Raw genomic sequence first — 17,193 nt, 5'->3', positions numbered from 1 at the left:
AACTAATATTCCTGGCCTGTTTTTATCACTTGTCTAACAGCAAGAGACTCTATCTAGAAGTATAAATATTCTATGGTAATATGTATTAGAATGAGAAATAATTTTAAGAAGTATTAAACTTTCAATAAATTATCAATCTTTGTTACATTACACGAGTGTGTATATTTAATTTGTAAACTTATTTTTGATATCAATAAAGCGATTTTAAAAATATAAACATTTATTATGTACGGCTATACCTGTGATGGATCGCACCTGGTTTAGACCGTTGGGCGCCGCCCGCCTAAGCCGCCAGTTGAGGCTTCACTCCTCAGTTACGAGCCGCGGGCCGCCCATTGCGTTCAGTAGAGCTCGAGGCGTCAAGTCGGACGCACGTCTCGTTCTACACTACTTTCACTCGATACTAACGTTACTAAAAACCGATTTACATTAATGAAAACGTTTTCCTATCTGCTTCTAACGCAGTAAAGTATGCCTTAACACTTTAATTTATTTATGTTTTTTAGTGCAGTGAGTGTAAAACTTGCAGTGCTCCTATGACCCGGTTTTATTTTGACTCTTGCACAATTTTCGCCGTTCCGAATTTGCGCGGCACGTTCTTGATGTTGTAAGTATGATAAGTTTTTTAATAATATTATTTATCTGCAGATAAATGTATTAATTTTGTTGGGCGTGGGCTGCTGATGGATTGTAATAAGTCGTTATAATATTATGTATATGCATTTTCAACCTATCTTAACACTTCCATTTACTGTACATGTTTGGTCGTATTATACACTATATTTTGTTTTATATTATATTAATTATTATTAGTATCTTTAATTTACTACGTTTAAATCGTGATGATTATAGTAACAATATTATAAACACATAAAGTATTAAATCAAATCAAATCAAATTCATTTTATTCATGTAGGTCACGGAAATGACACTTATGAATGTCAAAAAAATTTTTTTTTCTTATCGAATCTACCGCTACTTCGTAAAGGGTTGAGCTAATGAGAAAAAGTAGCAAGAATCTCATTACCACTCTTCTAAATCAAGATTTACATTTACGTCGTTTTACAAATAATTTCAATTACAATATAATATGTAAAGTGATGCAACAAACATACTCAAACGTCAAGTAGTCAATGCCTTACACGAGTAAGTCAAATTATTTCTTATAAATTATTTTTTCCGACTAAGACTGGAGTATATTATTTTAATTTCGACATTTCGGATCGATTGAAATAGAACAAAAATTTACTTACTGCAAGTGGACTACGGCATATTGGAAAATCCACATCAAAATTTGTTAAGCTGTGTGCCAATATCCTTAACTATGGTTTTCTTCGATGGTTGTCATGGACATTTGGATGGGTTGGTAATGGATAAGGAAATTTTAAATCTCTTTTTAAGTATGTTGTCAGGCAGGGAGTAGTGTAAGTTTTGGTAGTAGGGTAAAAAACGTTTATGTGGTAAGGTACTATTGTATAAATGATTTTTTATTGATACCACTGATTAGGAATGGAGCGACCGCGATTAGGCTATTAATAGGCATTAAATAACAAATTTTACTTTAAGAAATCTTATTAAATGAAATGAAGAAGCCCCCTAATTCTATTGCGTCCGTTCTTCTCAGGTCTGAGGCACTAAATTTCGATTTGCTAGTTTTTGACATTCAAATCTTATTTTTGTGACTTTTCTGTCTCGGAATGGGGCCGACAAAATGTAGTCCAATTCAACCCCAATAAGACACAAGTTTGTGCGTTCACCGCTAAAAAGTCTTCCTTTGTGGTATCCCCTCGATTCTAGATGACTCCTTTAACTTTTACAGCATGTATTGGCATACTTCAATAACACTTCTTCAAAGACCTTTTCGAAAAACTGTTCTCGGCAATAACTCACCAATTTCCAGGATGTCTAAAATACGAAACGATAGTTGCAAATATTTGGATCCTTTCGGGGACTCACTCAAAACATTCCGAAGTAAAATTTTATTATGTGATAAATTAAATAATTTGTAATATTAACAAAATATATTTTATATTTAAGTGATTTCAATTTAGCGAACTACCTAGAACTATTTCACTGTGTTTTTTTTTCGGTAATAAGTTAATACGTTTTTTAAATTATGTATAAGTACTTCATTTGATATAAATATTTGTAAGCTTTATATTAATTGCATGCTGTATCTACCTTAAACGATAATGCATTTAGAATTAACTTTAGATTAAATATTTTATTGAATTTATGTAATTATCACTGGTGGATCGAATAAATAAATACTTGGCGTCGAACGACGTTCAGTTCCGTGGTCACTTGGAAGAGAAGGTCAAACTGGCCTCTTAAAAGTTTGGTGTACTCAGTAAGGAGAGACACTATAAGCCACCATCTACAACTATATAAGGCCCAAATTCGGCCTCACATACGGAGTACTGTTTTCAACTCTGGGTAGGTGCTCCCTCAGTACCAGCTCCTTCCATTTGACCGCATACAACGATCAAGTCATCTTCGATCGGCTTGATGTGGGTTCTCTCTGCATATTCTACCGCTTCTCTTATATCTTCATAACGTTCAGAGAGCAGCAGGACCGCGTCACGTTGACGTCTTAACGTCCGCGTTCGACAACAGCTCGTTTCACAAGAAATTTCTTGCCTCGCACAGCCACTTTGTGGAATCAATTACCGGCTGCTTTTTTTTTTGGGAAAAGAAAAGAGCAAAATCCCACCTTAAAGGCCGACAACGCATCTCTTGATCATCCCGTGAGCCTCTTGCCCGTTTGCCCCCTTTTATAAAAGAGTTTTTAGAGAGAAGATTTCAAAATGTGCTGTAAAAAGGATTACCTTGAAATGTATTCGCAATAACTAAATTTGAATACACAAGAACAATTTGCTATGTAAAAAAGTGATAACCCACACTTCTGGGATAAAATTTATTACGCAAATAAAATTTGAAAACAAAATTTTATGAACGATGCTGGTCTCGAACTCGCGTCGTCTCGCGTTTACTAACGGAACCAACCGTTCGCGTCCCGCATCGTTCACAAAATTTTGTTTTCAAATTTTTATTTGAGTAATATACAAGAACATTTATAATACAATTGTTATACAGGACATATAGTACCATTCCATTTGAATTATTTCGTACAGTCACGTTATCTCGCGGGAACGAGATCCATATTAAATTTTGCGTGTTCACATTAGAAATTTATTAGCATTTATAAAGTCACGTCCCATCCGCGGATTCGTCCGGATAACTCACAGTAAAATGAGACAGAAAACCGGTTTAATCTGGACAAAATTTGGGGCTGGAGTTTTGTGTACAGATGATTTATTTAAAGTAAACATGTACGGTTTTTACATCTATACATATAAATAAAATTGGATTGTCTGTTTGTTATATTGAAATAACCGTTTTTTACTACATGTATATGAATATATATACGGTACTAACACCTAAATAACATTTTTTTTAATTTTTGTATGTGTTTCTGTCTGTTTGTTCCGGCTGGACCGATTTTGACGGGACTTTTATTGGCAGGTAGCTGATGTAATAAGGAGTAACTTAGGCTACGTTTGTTTTAGAAAAATAAAGTAATGTTGCAATGTCCAAGAAACGTTCTAACTCTAAAAATATTTTTTATGATAAAACAACGATTGCCGGGTCAGCTAGTCTTTAATAATAGTATCGTTTGACCGTAGATTAGTTATTTGGTCTGCCAGTCGGATTTGAATTATTCTTTTTGCATATGATAGCCAGATGTGTGTTATTAGCTACATTTCGGTCTGAAGGGCGCCGTAGCTAGTGAAAATACTGGGCAAATGATACTTAACAAGTTATTTCTCAAGGTGGCGAGCGCAGTTGTAGAGCCGTTCAGAATTTTTGGGGCTTTCCAGTATCCTGAGCTACACTGCATTGTAATGGGCAGGGGTATCAATTACCATCAGCTGAACGTCTGGCTCGTCTCGTCCCTTATTTTCATAAAAAAAAATCTCAGCTAGCGTTAAATATCGGAATTTATTTTTAATGTACTTGTGAAGTAATTAAAGCCATGCCGAGCTGATATAGTTGTAGAACCTCAGTACATATAAAAAAGTTTGTTATCTATATATATAAAAATGAATTGGTATTCGTTAGTCTGGCTAAAACTCGAAAACGGCTGTACCGATTTGGCTACCGTTTGGTCTTGAATTATTTGTTGAAGTCCAGGGAAGGTTTAAAAAGCGAATAAATATGAAAATGCTCGGTATTAAATAAAATCAACAGTTTTGTTTTTCATTTGATGTGTCGCCCGTCGTTCAGAAATCAAATTGAAAGAATAGTTTTAAAAGAACAACTAAATAATTGTTTACCTTTCTTTCTAACTTTCTCAGGAGGAAAAATTAAACTTAAACTTAATTTTAGCTAACTATAGTTGGTAGATTAACTACAGTTGTTAACTATCTATGTATATTTTTATGTAGATTGATAAATCATAAGTTTGTCCTAATATCCTTTGTGATACTGATATTTCAAGTGATGTGCCTTTTTTTTACACGCTTTTTATTAGCTTCACCTCTATGTATATTTAATTTAGTAACCGAATCATTTGGGCGCGATTTTGACCTACTTAAACCCACAAAAAGGCCGAATTTCGTTCAAACAATTATTTTTATTTCCAATATTTGTTTTGTATGGACATATATTCTATGAGAGAATTTATTGACGCCCGGTTTGATAGTTCTGCCGTGAAACAAATTCATTACAACTACAGGCTGCAAATTTTCGAAATAATTCTTGATGTTACGATATATTATTGACAAATTCATAAAAAAAAACATTTATTTATTATATACAGAACAACGTCTGCCGGGTCAGCTAGTCTTATATATGAAATTTGCGTGTTCCGGTGTTTGTTACCAAACTCCTCAGAAATAGCTTAACCAATTTGTGTGAATATTTATGTGTATATCGGGTAGGCCTTGTTGGTTTGTTGTATTTTAATATGCAAAAATTAATCTTCAAGATAATAGGTTGTCAAATGTCAACATACAGTAAGAGTGACACAGGTGTCAAATGTCAAGGTACAGTAAGAGGGAGAACTATCATTTTTATTTTACCTACCTCACACCAACGCTATAAAAGTAGCCCTCTCTGTTGCTTGCAGCGCATTACTCTGCAGCTTGTTGTACAGGACGGACGTAATACTTCCTAGTGATACAAGTGATTAAAATCAGTAATTACAGAAATTCTTTTGTTTAATTTTATGCCCATATACTTAGTTTTTCAATAGATTTAGCGTTAATAATACATGCAACTTAAAATTTTCACCCGTCTACGATCAACACCTATTTTTGTATCGCGATTTTATTATTATTCTATTCCATCCACAGATACGCAATACAGTTGCAAGATGGCAATCGAATATTATAAAGATTATTGTAGTACGATAAATTTTATGTACGATATATTTAGTAGGTCTGAGAATCGATCGTCATCTAATTTTTATATCCCAGAAATCTTAATTATTGATTTTTTTTTATTACTTTACTAGCTGACCCGGCAAACGTTGTTTTGCGATATAAAGTATAATTCACGCGAAAGTTTTATAAGTAATAAAATATTGCCTATATTATAGCCTGTACATCATTTTGTTCTATTGTCAATAGTTTTTGCAGCGCACGCAAAAATAGGTTTTCGATTTTACACCTTGTGTTACAAAATAGCAATTTTATTACGGATCCCTAATTTTGTAGCATAGCCTATAGCCTTCCTCGATAAATGGACTACCCAACACTGAAAGAATCATTCAAATCGGACCAGTAGTACCAGAGATATGGCAATACAACGTTAGCTGGGTCAGTTAGTAATATCATATATGCCGTATTATGCATAAACCACAATGCGTGTTATATAAAAAGAAATATAAAAGGCGGTGATCGTGTGTTTACCATCAAAACTACTTAACATATTATATTGTTGATTGATGTGATGAAAATGACGGAAATACGCATAAATTAAGAATGTTATTGTGAAAAATGGATCTATCTAAAAATTGATTTATATAGTTAACAGAAACAAGTGTGCTATAACATCACATAACTGAAGTTAAATGAATGATTAATATAATAAAAGTTAAATATAGTTAGAGAACGAAATTAAATTACGAAATAATCAAGATATTTTTTTTTTTTATCTTAAAAACATGTTTAAAGATTTGCACGAAAATGGTTGTATGATGTTTGTTGGACTGTCGGCGAGTTATAAAATACTAACACTTATTTAGGAAATGTATTTTCTAGCGTATTTCGACCTACTTGTTACACGGTTTTTATTAGCTTCACCTGTATGTATGTTTGTTTGTAACCGACTCATTTGGGCGCGATTTTAACCCACTTTAAACGGCCACATTTCGTTCAAATTTCGTAGATTTATCGAGGACCGATGACAATACATTAATTTGATAAAATGAAATATAAGATTTTCGTTAATTTATAATAGTTTTTCATCTATCGTCTATAAGGCTGGAATTGATGTTAATTTTAAATTTCAACCATTATCTTTTTCGTTTATCTAATTTTAGAAATTTTTCGAATACCAAAGAGAATTTTAATTTAACAATACAAATAATAGTTTTAATAAAAACGCTTTTATAAATAATCCAAACTACAAAGTATGAAAAAGTAGCGTGTTTTTTATTTTTTTTTAACTACTATTTATTTATTATGACTGTAGGATGATTACGATGATGACATTAAGGTAGGTCACAATTCATTTTTGTCGATAGTACATTCTTATTTAGGTTTCTATGGATAGTTTGGTTTTATTTTAAGAGACATAGTTCAGGGGTTAGTCCTGCCCACTGAGATAGAAGTCCTGGGTAGGTGCAAACATTTATATGTTGATGAATGTGAATGATTGTTTCGGAGTCGTGGATGTTTTATATATATATATATTAATAATAAGGGATGAAACGAGCGAATAACTCATGTCTCAACTCCTTGAGACATGAATTATTAAGTCAAATTTCAGACCGAAACACAGTAATGCATACACATTACTGCTTTACGGCAGAAATAGGCGCCATTGTGGTACCCATAATCTAGCCGGCATCCTGTGCAAAGGAAGGAAAAATATGTTTAGGTACCTATGTATATCGTATTAAATATATCGTAATCTTGCAACCCATCGTACAGGCCTAGTTTGGGGCAAGATAATTTGCATAAAAGTGTGTCAGTACTACAATTATTATTATTATAAAAGTTACAGCGAAATTTCCCTTAATTACAAAGAGAGCAATAAAACGGCAGGCCTCGCAGATCTAACAAGATCAGCTCCAAGTTCTTATCTTTAACAACATTGAGGGATAATATTTGACATTCGTTGATCAACTACACCAATTACATCAATTAACGCTGTGAATCTTATGAGCATACATTCAAAGCAAATTAAAACTGCGTGGGTGTGATTTGTCCGCTTTGTAATCAAGGAAATATCTTACACCTGTGACTGGTTTCACAAGTTGTCATTGACGTAAAATAACTAGACTCCCAAACGCCTATTAAAAGGTCGTCAAAAAACTTTTAATTAAATTAACGTTGAAATATTCATTCAAATTAACACCTAAATTCGTGGCAGTACTGTGCTGTCTGTTGTATACGCTCAACAGAAGTAGAAACGCAATGGCATGCGCAAGACGGACGCGAACACGAAGCAAGAACACTTTCTTTTAGCAATTGAAATAATTATGTAGCAAAATGATTAAAAACTTCGAGTTAGTTACACAGTTTTATTAAATTAAATTTAATCCTTGAAATACGACACTCCATCCTTTTTACACGCTTTTTATTAGATTCACCTGTATGTTTGTTTGTTTGTAACCTTTCGACATTTGGGCGCGATTATGACCCACTTGAAACGGGCAGATTTCGTTCAAACTTCGTAGATTGATCGAGGAACGATGACATTCATAAATTTGATAAAATTCTTAAATTTTTCAATTTGCAAAATAAGATTTTTGTTAATTTATATAATTTTTTCATTTATCGTCGATAAGGCAGGAATTGATGTTCATTTAAAATTTCAAGCATTATCTTTTCAACCAAAGCGTGTTTTTTAGTTTTTTTAAGCTACTGTTATTATTAAGTTTGGAAAGCTGTTATTTGGACAGTTTTCACTGAACACTATCATTGCGTGACGTTGTATTCACGGCGCGGTCGTAACACAACTGAACGAAAACTCTGCCTAATAGACGAGTAGGCAGAGTTTTGCTTCAAATCATTTTTAAGAGTGGTTTTGAGTCTAGCTATTTATTGTACGTCAATGATTTTAGTTTAGTAAATTTATATATTATTTACATATTATGATATTTGACGAGAGAGTGAGGCAAGTAATAGAAAGACAGTTTTCGAATTCAAATTCAAGTTTTTATTCAAAATTGGATGTGATATCACATCTTGAAAGTCATAAACCAAAATGAATGCCTCAGACCTGAGAAGAATGGGCGCAACAAACTCAGGGGGCTTTTTTTTCTATAAAAAATATGAGGGCGGTCGCTCCATTACCAATCTGTGGAATCATTAAAAGTTATTTATGTTATAGTAAACCTTTACCACATAAACACTTCTAAACGATTCCTTTGAATATCGTAATACTTTTGTTATGAACATTTTCTGGGATCTCGTTGTAAAACATATACATCGCCTCACAAAATACTTACTCACTCGACTTAGCCGAGTAGTAGGCATAACAAGTTTATGTTTGTTCCTCATGTTAACATTATGATTGTCACTATCGTTGTTTAGTCACAAACCAACTGCTACACAGTAAGACATTTTGAATTGATATTTATTTTATTTTATTTTGGCATCAAACAGTCGTAAAATTACAAATACAATGTTATTACTAAAGAGAAGACTTATAGTGCAGAAAATTACAATGTTAAATTACATACCTAGTGCTAAACACACATATAAAGAGTTAGCCCTTTATTCATAATAGTCTGCTAACTTAAAGCATTGCTAATTCTCACTCTTTCTTCTTCTATTGACCTAAGTCAGAATGAGAAAAAACACTCCTAAGCGGCTGTTGAAAGTTAGCGGACCATTATAAGGGGGTTAATATTTACAACAAACGTGTACAATATATTAACTTTACTTATTTTATTCCCCATTCGTAACAAGATTACATAATTATACAAATTATTTAAGTTTTCTTTAGTGTTAATTCCGCCAATATTTGTCGCCAAAATCTGGCACGAGAGAGTCTCGAGACAGCACGTCCTGAGGATGCCTCGTGTAGAGGCGAAACACGTGTCGAATTGTTTTAAAAACAAATATTGGCGGAATTAACACTAAAGAAAACTTAAATAATTTGTATAATTATGGATTTCCGCAAAGTAACACCTAATTTTATAAAGATTACATAAGTTTGAGAATTAATTTCTTTCTAAATTCTTTATAAGGCAACGCAAAAACATCCATATCAGAAAAATCTTTATTATAGGAATCAAGTGCTCGTGGTATAATGCTATTCAAAGTTTTTTTTTTTTTTTGTAGCGTAGGTGAACAAAAATATTCAATTTACAACAGGAGCGGATGGGAAGTTTGGCGCGTGATGTAAACGATATTTTTGAAAGTTGATAAGAACAGTCAATCTTTTTTTTTATTAGGTTCACTAAACGGGACACACTCTTAATATTGTATAAAACAGAAAAATACGGGCGAATAATAATATTAAATTGGGGCGAGTGCCTCCATCTGGAAGTGAACACAGCATGTTTTTAAATGTGTTCTAGATTTTATATAAAACTAAAACCAACATTAACTTAAGCTAGATAAACACAATTCAACCCCACAGTCCCCAAGCCAATAATCCGCTTTTTCTAGCAGTAATATTATTATAATTAAAAGATATAAAAGTAAACACATTATAAATATACTTCTAAATAAATGTACATTGAATGTTAACTTTATATTTGTTATAATAACAACTATTAATTATTACAGTGTATAATTGTGGGTTGTTTGACAACTGCGGTTAAAGAATGTTTCGTTGTTTTTGGGATGTCATTGTTGACACAGTTTCTGCTACACTGACTTCTGAATGTTATGAGTAAAAACACGCTTTAATTGAAAATATAATAGTTGAATTTTTAAATGAACATCAATACCTGCCTTATCAACGATAGATGAAACAAAATATATAAATTAACAAAAATATTCTTTTGCAAATTGATAAATGGAATAATTTTATCAAATAAATGTACTGTCATCTGCATAAATGTACAAAGAATAATAATAATAATATCTATTTAATTTCTCCTCACAAAGATCTTAAAGTTAAAACAGTACAGTAGTGTTACATGTTTTTTAACAGATAGTATTTTGTGAGGAGCTGGTGTCTGATGTAGGTTGACCCTGTATTACAGATCACCAGGACCTCACCCCGAGATATAAGGATCACAATGATTAAAATAGTACATATCCGTACTAGTAGCTAGAAGAGCAACAATAGATCATAACAATAGATGACTTTAAATTTATAAATTACTAGTAAAAAAATGTGTGTGTGTGTGTGTGAAGAATGAACGAAATCTGGGGGTCTACTCCTAAAATCGATATTCGATAAATCGTCGCATTAGTCGTGTCCAGTCCTACTCTTAGTTACATCGTAATCAATTTCGAAACAATGATTGAACGAACGAAACATTATTCGATATTATCGGTCCTAACCCTACTCATAGTTGAAAATGTCAGAGACGAATATTCGAATTTCACAAATAATCAAACGTCACTTTTACGATAATCTCAACGACACCTTCTAGGCTGTCGATGCTATTATCGTTTCAAGTTGTATAGATATATTTGCCATACAATATACATACTTAATAAATATTATTGAAATAATTATATGTGATTTACTATTTAACATGATTTTTTTACTACTAAGTCATTTAAGTCATTTTGTTGATCGTTTATGCGTATAAATAATGTGAAATAGGAAGTTGACAAGAAGGGTTGAGTTACTTTTTTTTACATTTTATTATCCGCAAGTTTTGTATTATTTATTCAATTTTAAATGGTCATATTATATTCATTAAATATTTTTTTTAACATTTACATTATGTGTAAATGATACAAAATTGGTGGTGCAGAGTCTGGCATGGTCCTTAGCGCGTAAACTATGTTTTGACTTTTGACACTTAACAGCGACATTGCACAGATAATGTTTAGGTTTGAACATATTTCATTCACACTAACATCGTAAAAAAATCAAAATATTAGTCTATGGTAACGATAAACGATAAGGAATTGGAACATTTGTTAGAGTAGGATAGTTGCGATATATTCGGAGTATTATCGTATCGTTCCGAATGTATCGTTGTCGATTTTGCGTGTAGACCTCCTGAACGTGGGTCAAAATCGCGCCCGAATGAGTCGGTTACAAACAAACATACATACAGGTGAAGCTAATAAAAAGCGTGAAACAAGTAGAATAGATTAATATATGTAGAGTATTTGTTACATATATAGTATCTACATGAGATGTCTTAACCTGCAATTTTATTTCTTATTCAAAATATATGAATGAAATATAATATATAATATAATAAGTGAAAACTGTGTTCCGAAGAGCTGTATTACCTAATTCCTGCCGCCGAATTCCACCTTCGCACGACACGCCACAAGTCAGGATATCATCCTCACCATCTGGATGTGTGGCGGTCCTCCACAGTGCGGTTTACAAGAAGCTTTCTTCCACGTACTACAAAGCTGTGGAATGAACTTCCTTGTGCGGTGTTTCCGGGACGATACGACATGGGTACCTTCAAAAAAAGCGCGTACACCTTCCTTAAAGGCCGGCAACGCTCCTGTGATTCCTCTGGTGTTTCAAGAGAGTGTGGGCGGCGGTGATCACTTAACAACAGGTGACCCGTACGCTCGTTTGTCCTCCTATTCCATAAAAAAAAAAAAACTATTTAGTTTTTGCTTTGGTTCTCGCCTATAAATAAAATAAAAAACCATGAAGTTATTTTTTACCGAACTTAAATTTCTTTAATTACTTCTGAGTAATATATATAAAATTGCACTTTTTACGTATAACATAGTTATGGGTTGTATTTTTAAGTGTCGGTAATTATATTTAATCTATTTGGTAATACGTAAAACAAACTTCAAAGAAGTTTTACTTCTATTGCCCGTAAAGATTTCTCGTGCACACTTATAAAAGAGGATTTCTTTAAGTTACACTCACTTCATGTTTTATAGCTATGTCTTAGCAGAAACTTCACCTATTCTGTCAAGTGTGAGTATGTTCAAACTCCGCGTTTAAAATTACTTCTCCCTGTCATGTAATTCTGTAGTGACAAGGGTAAGATTGTAAAACTTTAAACTTGTAATAACTTTTGTTTTTGTTGTTATTGTATTGTCGCTTTATATCGAGCTTTATTGTTATACAGCGACTTATAATCTAATATATAAAATTCTCATGTCGTGGTGTTTGTAGTTAAACTCCTTCGAAACGGCTTGACCGATTCTCAAGAAATTTTGAGTGCGTATTGGGTAGGACTGAGAATCGGACAACATCTATTTTTCATCCCCCTAAATGTAAGGGGTGGTACACGCCAATTTTTTATTTTTTTTTAAATTTGTTTGATTATGACTCAGCATTAAAAAATACATACAACTTAAAATTTTCACCCATCTACGATCAACAGTTACTTTTGTATCGCGATTTTAATATCGGCAATACAACGTTTGCTGGGTCAGCTAGTAAACTAATAAAAAAATACAAAAAATTGATGTTAGGTACTAATTTAACTATTGGAAGGCTCCTTTGCACAGGAAGCCGGCTAGATTATGACTACCACAACGGCGCCTATTTCTGCCGTGAAGCAGTAATGTGTAAACTTCTACTAAACTAGACTTAAAATCTTATGTCTCAAGGTGACGTGCGCAATTGTAGTGCCGCTCAGAATTTTTGGGTTTTTCAAGAATCCTGAGCGGCACTGCATTGTACTGGGTGGGCCGTAACAATTACCATCAGCTGAGCGTCCTGCTCGACTCGTCCCTAATTTTCATAAAAAAAAAACTTTGTAGGGATAATTCTATTATGCACTAGTGTCTAATATTATTATGCACGTATGTGTTAGTTCGGTTTATAAGAACGATGTAATAAGGCTCACTTTACGAGCAAGTGTGTTGAAAACTATTATTGTGTGGCGTCGCCATCTGTAAGCACACATATTACATCTGTAAACACAATACAGCTGACATTATCATGATACCAGATGGCTGTGTTGCCGCTTTGTCATTTCGTAACTAATTTAATAAAAGGCACAGGTAAATATTACATAGCGTTATGTTATCTCAAGCATCCAGCGTGAGCGGAATAGGGCTGTCACCAAACACATTTTGGTTAGGAATATAAAAATAATGAAGCTATTATGATACGTGTAAGAAAGTGGTGTGTTTTACATATTGTATTACTTACAGAAAATTTAAATCTACCACCGATTCGAAATGTCTTGCTACATACTTGAGTAGTACAGGCGTAAGAAACTCAGTGGCCCTATTTCTTAATGATAAAATTGTAATACAGCAATTAATTAAACTTATTTCTGTCATGATACTCTGCCAAAGATTTATCATACAGTGCTGGTCTGTTTTCTATTTCTTGTATCAACATCGACACATCGTTGTGTACCGCCATAATTCACTTCAATCACTAGCAACTGCAAACTAAATTGTGCGTCGTCTGCGTAAGCGTTTAAATTATTATTATTTTAACAATTTTATCTAGATTTGCGTGTGCCAAGTATAATTTACGTGCGACAAGTATATTTTTCGCACTCAATCAACAGCTTCATTCACGAAAAAGCTCACGCGTAATTGTAAAATGGGCACACGGCTCTTTTTAAACCGCAACAGCGTGCGCCAAGATACTGCTTTCAAAATTGTAAGACTTATGGGTTTGAACAGATTTGATACGGGCATGTTTGTAAATATACTTGCCCTTCCTGCATCTAAGGATGCCATAAGTCTGTTTGAATCCATAAGTCTTATTGTTTGAACACTATAGATATAACATGCTTTACGTTTTATCAACTTTTTTTTTAGTTTGTTAAGTTAAGAATTTTGTTTTTCTTTTGTCTTTTTAATGTACTTAGATTATAATGGGGCTGACATGTACATACCTATAAAAGAAAAAAAAAAAAGATACTGCTTTTCAAACATTACTAATAAAAAATATCTTTTAAAACAGTTTTAAAGGTGTCAGGGTAACTGATAAAGTTGATCATAAGTCACTACTTTTAAAGTTGCGGTTTGGTTTGACTATAAGCTCTCTCAGTTGGACTTCCGTGAGGTTTGAAACTTTTGAGTATGAAAGTTCACAAATGTATTTCGCTTCTGATGTTGTTATCCGAGTAAATTGTGGGTAGTATTTATATTTTATTGATATATTCAGACGAGTGAGTGTTGTGAAACAGTTGGTTGAAATACCTTTCATAGTATATTATTATTGATAAACATGAATACAATGAATGAATAACTAACGTCTGACAGTAATTAAATAGAACGCAGAAATAACAAATGAATTGAAGGAATGGTAGGAAATTTCGTGATTAATATATTTTTTTCTAGTTTTGAAAATAAACATTTTATTGGCTAAACCAATAAGCGCGTACCTATGGCTTAATTTAATTTAACAGTATTAACACATACATTTCATTATAGACACACATATAAAATATTCATTCATTTGATCAAGAATACACAATGACTCACACACACTTCATTAAACCTCTCACATCTTACTTATCACTCACAACACACCCAACGCACACACACATCTTATTTCTTAGTATACATACTTCTTAGTAATTAGAATTTGTTTAACTGTCTGTAATATTGTTATACTAATAAGCTATGAAAAAGCGAAGTCTTCTAACATAGGCGCTATAGTGCCTAAAAGGAGGCTCCAATCTATACTATAATATTATAAAGCTGCAGTGTTTGTTTGTTTGTTTGAACGCGCTAATCTCTGGTACTACTGGTCCGATTTGAATGATTTTTTCAGTGTTGGGTAGTCCATTTATCGAGGAAGGCTTATAGGCTATGTTTTTTTTTTCAAAATTAGGGATCCGTAATAAAATTGCTATTTTGTAACACAAGGTGTAAAATCGAAAACCTATTTTTGCGTGCGCTGCAAAAACTATTGACAATAGAACAAAATGATGTACATGCTATAATATAGGCAATATTTTATTACTTATAAAACTATCGCGTGAATTATACTTTATATGGCAAAACAACGTTTGCCGGGTCAGCTAGTCATGAATATTTATGTATCTTTGATCAAGAAAATTAACATTTTGTATTTTTTTAAACTCGAGCTACAGATAGGCGTTTACACTATAGGAAGGGTCTTGACGGAAAACTCTAACGCTAGTTTCGCCTTCGTTCCATATTTTATTTTATTTTGGATTAATAACTATATTAGAATTCGCCAAAATCTTATTGCATAATAATGAGTCAGCTGCAATACAGATAACATGTATTACGGGAAGTACTCCGAAGAGCTGCTTGACCTGATTCCTGTCGCTGAGTTATGAAATCGTAACACTAAAACATTATACGTCATAAAATAAAAACGAAGTGACCTCACGACAGAAGTGAAAAGTTTATCATGACGTCGTAAATGACTTTCACTTTTAGATGATAAATAAAGAGGCTTAATGACCGAAGCTCCTTTGTATAACACATTTCTCTATTTGTCTCAATTACATGAAAAACGAACTACAGAGAAAGTAAAATGAAAGATGTAATTCTATTTGCAAATATGCGCATTAGTGAAGTTGTAATAAAAAAAATTAGGAAAACTGTTGACCCTACAGGCCGTTCTTGCAAATTCCCGCTAATTCCATACCTAATCGCTTCAAATTGTACTATGTACTATTGTAGCTGTTCGAGCTCAAAATTGTGATAAACGTTAAATAAAACCCTATTTTTTGCATTTTCAAACGGCAATATAACTTATGAATGAAATAATCGATTTTCACATGGTTGGTGGCATTCGACGCAGTAAAGAATCTTTGAGTTTAAATGAATCGAACTCGGAATTTCGAAGTAATTCCCGTAAAAAACACTTTTTTCGGTTTTCTTTCGTCAACGATAACGCACGAACGAATCAACTGATAATGACCGGCTTGGTGGCGATCGACGTGGTTTTTTGATGTTAAGAGCTGATTAGATTTCTAATTGAGCGGTAAAGCTGTTTAAAAGTTATTCCAAAAAAACCATATATGAAGAAACATTTTTTCGTAATGTTTTTTAGTTTTCTTAAAATCTACCGGTACAATTTTTTCCATATTGTATTCAAAATTTAAGCTTGATCAGGCCCTTTCGAATCGAAGGCGCCAACCGCGATGAATTCGGTCGAGCCGTTCAAAAGCTATAAAGAGGTTTACATACATCCATACATACACACACGCACATGCATACATACAAACTGTCGGACACCATCTCGGGAATAGTCAGGGAAGCTTTCTAAGACCTTAAAACGTCGAGATCTGATGAAAACGCGATTTTCGAAAAACGGGGTAAAACCAATAACTTCCCTATTTTTTTTTATAAATTTTAAATTTTTTTGCTTCTTCTTCTTCTTAAAGTTAATATTTTCTAGTTGATATATTTTATAAACAAAAAGTTAATTTCATCATCTTGTGTGCTTCTTGCAAATGTGCTGAAAACATGTTTACAATTAAAATTAAGACTATCAACATGGTTGTTGAGTTTTGATTAGAAAAGTTCCCCGCCATCGCACTATATTATAACAATGTACATAATTAAAACTTATTTATATAAAAAAATGGCGGACATTCTTAAATTCACCATCTTGTTAATATTGTGTTGTTACTGCTATAGTAATTGGCACTCTGCCAAAATTTAAGCTGTGTAATTTTTCATAATTTTTTATTAGTTTGTCAAATCAAATGAATTAACATTGTTGGTAAGGTAACGTTAAAGCATGCATTAATTCCTGGGTAGTTTGGCTCGAATCGGCTTTCACCATCTCTTTTAATTCATTGTTAATCACATGTGTGGGATTCCACGTGGTTCCACGGTTATTCATATCAAAGTTTCCATCACAAAAGCGTTTAAGCCAAAATCGCACGGTGCGTTAATTAGCAGTCCTCTCTTCAAACGCAACATTGATATTGCTTCC

At 32.9% G+C, this 17,193-nt stretch overlaps 1 protein-coding gene across 1 annotated transcript in view; it reads left to right on the top strand.

Moving 5' to 3' along the window:
* Positions 1-332: 332 nt before the first annotated feature.
* The window catches only part of LOC126979318 (diacylglycerol kinase delta-like), a 133,181-nt gene continuing 116,320 nt past the window's right edge, over positions 333-17,193 (top strand). Inside the window, exon 1 of the mRNA XM_050828564.1 lies at positions 333-607. The gene's annotated coding sequence lies outside the window, so the exon portion shown is untranslated. The remainder of the gene's footprint in view (positions 608-17,193) is intronic.

Source organism: Leptidea sinapis, chromosome 3, assembly GCF_905404315.1.
Source record: "Leptidea sinapis chromosome 3, ilLepSina1.1, whole genome shotgun sequence".
NCBI classification, from domain to species: Eukaryota; Metazoa; Arthropoda; class Insecta; order Lepidoptera; family Pieridae; genus Leptidea; species Leptidea sinapis.
Note: the sequence above shows the minus strand (reverse complement) of the source record. Positions and strands in the feature narration are given on the sequence as shown.